The following is an 8,019-nucleotide window of genomic DNA, read 5'->3' as shown; positions in this document are numbered from 1 at the left end:
CGAATACTTTTTTCCATTTTCACCCTTTTTCTATGGATCTCCAAAAAGTGAACTTTTACATTTTCTGAGTCTGGAGGAATTCAAGGGGAGTTTTCAGGGGAGTGCATTCTCTCTGCCATCTCCTCCCTGTGTGTGCGTTGCTGCATGCAGCAACTGCGTGTGTGTGTGTAAACTGCCCCTCCCCTTCGCAAGCAGGCGGGGGAGAGAGAGATGTTTCGTCTCGATTTACACATGCTATGACTCCGGGGGTACTTCCATTCGCTTCGTCTTGATCTGTTGATGTTATTTCATGTCTCGTTTGTCCATTGTGAAGGTGGGAAAGCCAGGGAAATGTCCCGGAGATATACTGAGAAATCTTTGTAACAGCATTTTCCTGCGATCACAGCTGTTCACAGCTACGAGGCTGGGACCGCTTCCATTCGCTTCGTCTTGATCTGTAGATGTTATTTCATGTCTCATTTGTTCATTTTGATGGAGAAAAAGTTGTACATTTAGTTAATTCAGAGTGTCTAAGATGCAAAAGTAGGCATGTTTGAGTACTCATGTCCAGTGGCTCACTGCATTAACGCTCGCCCCTGGATGCGGTTGGTCGTGTGTTCGAATCCATGCTGTGGCATACTTTTTTTCATTTTCACCCTTTTTCTATGGATCTCCAAAAAGTCAACTTTGACTTTTTCTGAGTCTGGAGGAATTCAAGGGGAGTTTTCAAGGGACTCTACCCGCCTTATGAGGCACTATTTTCGAATACTTTTTTCCATTTTCACCCTTTTTCTATGGATCTCCAAAAAGTGAACTTTTACATTTTCTGAGTCTGGAGGAATTCAAGGGGAGTTTTCAGGGGAGTGCATTCTCTCTGCCATCTCCTCCCTGTGTGTGCGTTGCTGCATGCAGCAACTGCGTGTGTGTGTGTAAACTGCCCCTCCCCTTCGCAAGCAGGCGGGGGAGAGAGAGATGTTTCGTCTCGATTTACACATGCTATGACTCCGGGGGTACCTCCATTCGCTTCGTCTTGATCTGTTGATGTTATTTCATGTCTCGTTTGTCCATTGTGGAGGTGGGAAAGCCAGGGAAATGTCCCGGAGATATACTGAGAAATCTTTGTAACAGCATTTTCCTGCGATCACAGCTGTTCACAGCTACGAGGCTGGGACCGCTTCCATTCGCTTCGTCTTGATCTGGAGATGTTATTTCATGTCTCATTTGTTCATTTTGATGGAGAAAAGGTTGTACATTTAGTGAATTCAGAGTGTCTAAGATGCACAAGTAGGCATGTTTGAGTACTCAGGTCCAGTGGCTCACTGCGTTAACGCTCGCCCCTGGATGCGGTTGGTCGTGTGTTCGAATCCATGCTGTGGCATACTTTTTTTCATTTTCACCCTTTTTCTATGGATCTCCAAAAAGTCAACTTTGACTTTTTCTGAGTCTGGAGGAATTCAAGGGGAGTTTTCAAAGGACTCTACCCGCCTTATGAGGCACTATTTTTGAATACTTTTTTCCATTTTCACCCTTTTTCTATGGATCTCCAAAAAGTGAACTTTTACATTTTCTGAGTCTGGAGGAATTCAAGGGGAGTTTTCAGGGGAGTGCATTCTCTCTGCCATCTCCTCCCTGTGTGTGCGTTGCTGCATGCAGCAGCTGCGTGTGTGTGTGTAAACTGCCCCTCCCCTTCGCAAGCAGGCGGGGGAGAGAGAGATGTTTCGTCTCGATTTACACATGCTATGACTCCGGGGGTACTTCCATTCGCTTCGTCTTGATCTGTTGATGTTATTTAATGTCTCGTTTGTCCATTGTGACGGTGGGAAAGCCAGGGAAATGTCCCGGAGATATACTGAGAAATCTTTGTAACAGCATTTTCCTGCGATCACAGCTGTTCACAGCTACGAGACTGGGACCGCTTCCATTCGCTTCGTCTTGATCTGTAGATGTTATTTCATGTCTCATTTGTTCATTTTGATGGAGAAAAAGTTGTACATTTAGTGAATTCAGAGTGTCTAAGATGCACAAGTAGTCATATTTGCGTACTCAGGTCCAGTGGCTCACTGCGTTAACACTCGCCCCTGGATGCGGTTGGTCGCGTGTTCGAATCCATGCTGTGGCATTCTTTTTTTCATTTTCAACCTTTTTCTATGGATCTCCAAAAAGTGATCATTTACATTTTCTGAGTCTGGAGGAATTCAAGGGGAGTTTTCAGGGGAGTGCGTTCTCTCTGCCATCTCCTCCCTGTGTGTGTGTTGCTGCATGCAGCAGCTGCGTGTGTGTGTAAACTGCCCCTCCCTCTCGCAAGCAGGCGGGGGAGAGAGAGATGTTTCGTCTCGATGTACACATGCTATGACTCCGGGGGTACCTCCATTCGCTTCGTCTTGATCTGTTGATGTTATTTCATGTCTTGTTTGTCCATTGTGACGGTGGGAAAGCCAGGGAAATGTCCCGGAGATATACTGAGAAATCTTTGTAACAGCATTTTCCTGCGATCACAGCTGTTCACAGCTACGAGGCTGGGACCGCTTCCATTCGCTTTGTCTTGATCTGTAGATGTTATTTAATGTCTCATTTGTTCATTTTGATGGAGAAAAAGTTGTACATTTAGTGAATTCAGAGTTTCTAAGATGCACAAGTAGGCATGTTTGAGTACTCAGGTCCAGTGGCTCACTGCGTTAACGCTCGCCCCTGGATGCGGTTTGTCGCGTGTTCGAGTCCATGCTGTGGCATACTTTTTTTCATTTTCACCCTTTTTCTATGGATCTCCAAAAAGTCAACTTTGACTTTTTCTGAGTCTGGAGGAATTCAAGGGGAGTTTTCAAGGGACTCTACCCGCCTTATGAGGCACTATTTTCGAATACTTTTTTCCATTTTCACCCTTTTTCTATGGATCTCCAAAAAGTGAACTTTTACATTTTCTGAGTCTGGAGGAATTCAAGGGGAGTTTTCAGGGGAGTGCATTCTCTCTGCCATCTCCTCCCTGTGTGTGCGTTGCTGCATGCAGCAACTGCGTGTGTGTGTGTAAACTGCCCCTCCCCTTCGCAAGCAGGCGGGGGAGAGAGAGATGTTTCGTCTCGATTTACACATGCTATGACTCCGGGGGTACTTCCATTCGCTTCGTCTTGATCTGTTGATGTTATTTCATGTCTCATTTGTCCATTGTGACGGTGGCAAAGCCAGGGAAATGTCCCGGAGATATACTGAGAAATCTTTGGAACAGCATTTTCCTGCGATCACAGCTGTTCACAGCTACGAGGCTGGGACCGCTTCCATTCGCTTCGTCTTGATCTGTAGATGTTATTTCATGTCTCATTTGTTCATTTTGATGGAGAAAAAGTTGTACATTTAGTGAATTCAGAGCGTCTAAGATGCAAAAGTAGGCATGTTTGAGTACTCATGTCCAGTGGCTCACTGCGTTAACGCTCGCCCCTGGATGCGGTTGGTCGAGTGTTCGAATCCATGCTGTAGCATACTTTTTTTCATTTTCACCCTTTTTCTATGGATCTCCAAAAAGTCAACTTTGACTTTTTCTGAGTCTGGAGGAATTCAAGGGGAGTTTTCAAGGGACTCTACCCGCCTTATGAGGCACTATTTTCGAATACTTTTTTCCATTTTCACCCTTTTTCTATGGATCTCCAAAAAGTCAACTTTGACTTTTTCTGAGTCTGGAGGAATTCAAGGGGAGTTTTCAGGGGAGTGCGTTCTCTCTGCCATCTCCTCCCTGTGTGTGCGTTGCTGCATGCAGCAGCTGCGTGTGTGTGTAAACTGCCCCTCCCCTTCGCAAGCAGGCGGGGGAGAGAGAGATGTTTCGTCTCGATTTACACATGCAATGACTCCGGGGGTACTTCCATTCGCTTCGTCTTGATCTGTTGATGTTATTTCATGTCTCATTTGTCCATTGTGACGGTGGCAAAGCCAGGGAAATGTCCCGGAGATATACTGAGAAATCTTTGGAACAGCATTTTCCTGCGATCACAGCTGTTCACAGCTACGAGACTGGGACCGCTTCCATTCGCTTCGTATTGATCTGTAGATGTTATTTCATGTCTCATTTGTTCATTTTGATGGAGAAAAAGTTGTACATTTAGTGAATTCAGAGTGTCTAAGATGCACAAGTAGTCATATTTGCGTACTCAGGTCCAGTGGCTCACTGCGTTAACACTCGCCCCTGGATGCGGTTGGTCGCGTGTTCGAATCCATGCTGTGGCATTCTTTTTTTCATTTTCAACCTTTTTCTATGGATCTCCAAAAAGTGATCATTTACATTTTCTGAGTCTGGAGGAATTCAAGGGGAGTTTTCAGGGGAGTGCGTTCTCTCTGCCATCTCCTCCCTGTGTGTGTGTTGCTGCATGCAGCAGCTGCGTGTGTGTGTAAACTGCCCCTCCCTCTCGCAAGCAGGCGGGGGAGAGAGAGATGTTTCGTCTCGATGTACACATGCTATGACTCCGGGGGTACCTCCATTCGCTTCGTCTTGATCTGTTGATGTTATTTCATGTCTTGTTTGTCCATTGTGACGGTGGGAAAGCCAGGGAAATGTCCCGGAGATATACTGAGAAATCTTTGTAACAGCATTTTCCTGCGATCACAGCTGTTCACAGCTACGAGGCTGGGACCGCTTCCATTCGCTTTGTCTTGATCTGTAGATGGTATTTAATGTCTCATTTGTTCATTTTGATGGAGAAAAAGTTGTACATTTAGTGAATTCAGAGTTTCTAAGATGCACAAGTAGGCATGTTTGAGTACTCAGGTCCAGTGGCTCACTGCGTTAACGCTCGCCCCTGGATGCGGTTTGTCGCGTGTTCGAGTCCATGCTGTGGCATACTTTTTTTCATTTTCACCCTTTTTCTATGGATCTCCAAAAAGTCAACTTTGACTTTTTCTGAGTCTGGAGGAATTCAAGGGGAGTTTTCAAGGGACTCTACCCGCCTTATGAGGCACTATTTTCGAATACTTTTTTCCATTTTCACCCTTTTTCTATGGATCTCCAAAAAGTGAACTTTTACATTTTCTGAGTCTGGAGGAATTCAAGGGGAGTTTTCAGGGGAGTGCATTCTCTCTGCCATCTCCTCCCTGTGTGTGCGTTGCTGCATGCAGCAACTGCGTGTGTGTGTGTAAACTGCCCCTCCCCTTCGCAAGCAGGCGGGGGAGAGAGAGATGTTTCGTCTCGATTTACACATGCTATGACTCCGGGGGTACTTCCATTCGCTTCGTCTTGATCTGTTGATGTTATTTCATGTCTCATTTGTCCATTGTGACGGTGGCAAAGCCAGGGAAATGTCCCGGAGATATACTGAGAAATCTTTGGAACAGCATTTTCCTGCGATCACAGCTGTTCACAGCTACGAGGCTGGGACCGCTTCCATTCGCTTCGTCTTGATCTGTAGATGTTATTTCATGTCTCATTTGTTCATTTTGATGGAGAAAAAGTTGTACATTTAGTGAATTCAGAGTGTCTAAGATGCAAAAGTAGGCATGTTTGAGTACTCATGTCCAGTGGCTCACTGCGTTAACGCTCGCCCCTGGATGCGGTTGGTCGAGTGTTCGAATCCATGCTGTAGCATACTTTTTTTCATTTTCACCCTTTTTCTATGGATCTCCAAAAAGTCAACTTTGACTTTTTCTGAGTCTGGAGGAATTCAAGGGGAGTTTTCAAGGGACTCTACCCGCCTTATGAGGCACTATTTTCGAATACTTTTTTCCATTTTCACCCTTTTTCTATGGATCTCCAAAAAGTCAACTTTGACTTTTTCTGAGTCTGGAGGAATTCAAGGGGAGTTTTCAGGGGAGTGCGTTCTCTCTGCCATCTCCTCCCTGTGTGTGCGTTGCTGCATGCAGCAGCTGCGTGTGTGTGTAAACTGCCCCTCCCCTTCGCAAGCAGGCGGGGGAGAGAGAGATGTTTCGTCTCGATTTACACATGCAATGACTCCGGGGGTACTTCCATTCGCTTCGTCTTGATCTGTTGATGTTATTTCATGTCTCATTTGTCCATTGTGACGGTGGCAAAGCCAGGGAAATGTCCCGGAGATATACTGAGAAATCTTTGGAACAGCATTTTCCTGCGATCACAGCTGTTCACAGCTACGAGGCTGGGACCGCTTCCATTCGCTTCGTCTTGATCTGTAGATGTTATTTCATGTCTCATTTGTTCATTTTGATGGAGAAAAAGTTGTACATTTAGTGAATTCAGAGTGTCTAAGATGCAAAAGTAGGCATGTTTGAGTACTCATGTCCAGTGGCTCACTGCGTTAACGCTCGCCCCTGGATGCGGTTGGTCGCGTGTTCGAATCCATGCTGTAGCATACTTTTTTTCATTTTCACCCTTTTTCTATGGATCTCCAAAAAGTCAACTTTGACTTTTTCTGAGTCTGGAGGAATTCAAGGGGAGTTTTCAAGGGACTCTACCCGCCTTATGAGGCACTATTTTCGAATACTTTTTTCCATTTTCACCCTTTTTCTATGGATCTCCAAAAAGTGAACTTTTACATTTTCTGAGTCTGGAGGAATTCAAGGGGAGTTTTCAGGGGAGTGCGTTCTCTCTGCCATCTCCTCCCTGTGTGTGCGTTGCTGCATGCAGCAGCTGCGTGTGTGTGTGTAAACTGCCCCTCCCCTTCGCAAGCAGGCGGGGGAGAGAGAGATGTTTCGTCTCGATTTACACATGCTATGACTCCGGGGGTACTTCCATTCGCTTCGTCTTGATCTGTTGATGTTATTTCATGTCTCATTTGTCCATTGTGACGGTGGCAAAGCCAGGGAAATGTCCCGGAGATATACTGAGAAATCTTTGGAACAGCATTTTCCTGCGATCACAGCTGTTCACAGCTACGAGGCTGGGACCGCTTCCATTCGCTTCGTCTTGATCTGTAGATGTTATTTCATGTCTCATTTGTTCATTTTGATGGAGAAAAAGTTGTACATTTAGTGAATTCAGAGTGTCTAAGATGCAAAAGTAGGCATGTTTGAGTACTCATGTCCAGTGGCTCACTGCGTTAACGCTCGCCCCTGGATGCAGTTGGTCGCGTGTTCGAATCCATGCTGTAGCATACTTTTTTTCATTTTCACCCTTTTTCTATGGATCTCCAAAAAGTCAACTTTGACTTTTTCTGAGTCTGGAGGAATTCAAGGGGAGTTTTCAAGGGACTCTAGCCGCCTTATGAGGCACTATTTTCGAATACTTTTTTCCATTTTCACCCTTTTTCTATGGATCTCCAAAAAGTGAACTTTTACATTTTCTGAGTCTGGAGGAATTCAAGGGGAGTTTTCAGGGGAGTGCGTTCTCTCTGCCATCTCCTCCCTGTGTGTGCGTTGCTGCATGCAGCAGCTGCGTGTGTGTGTGAACTGCCCCTCCCCTTCGCAAGCAGGCGGGGGAGAGAGAGATGTTTCGTCTCGATTTACACATGCTATGACTCCGGGGGTACCTCCATTCGCTTCGTCTTGATCTGTTGATGTTATTTCATGTCTCGTTTGTCCATTTTGACGGTGGGAAAGCCAGGGAAATGTCCCGGAGATATACTGAGAAATCTTTGTAACAGCATTTTCCTGCGATCACAGCTGTTCACAGCTACGAGGCTGGGACCGCTTCAATTCGCTTCGTCTTAATCTGTAGATGTTATTTAATGTCTCATTTGTTCATTTTGATGGAGAACAAGTTGTACATTTAGTAAATTCAGAGTGTCTAAGATGCACAAGTAGGCATGTTTGAGTACTCAGGTCCAGTGGCTCACTGTGTTAACGCTCGCCCCTGGATGCGGTTGGTCGCGTGTTCGAATCCATGCTGTGGCATTCTTTTTTTCATTTTCACCCTTTTTCTATGGATCTCCAAAAAGTGATCTTTTACATTTTCTGAGTCTGGAGGAACTCAAGGGGAGTTTTCAGGGGAGTGCGTTCTCTCTGCCATCTCCTCCCTGTGTGTGTGTTGCTGCATGCAGCAGCTGCGTGTGTGTGTAAACTGCCACTCCCCCTCGCAAGCAGGCGGGGGAGAGAGAGATGTTTCGTCTCGATTTACACATGCTATGACTCCGGGGGTACTTCCATTCGCTTCGT

This window comes from Notothenia rossii (assembly GCF_949606895.1).
Source record: "Notothenia rossii genome assembly, contig: scaffold_69, whole genome shotgun sequence".
In the NCBI taxonomy this organism is placed as follows: domain Eukaryota; kingdom Metazoa; phylum Chordata; class Actinopteri; order Perciformes; family Nototheniidae; genus Notothenia; species Notothenia rossii.
The sequence above is the reverse complement of the archived record's forward strand: the minus strand, read 5'-3'. Positions refer to the sequence as shown.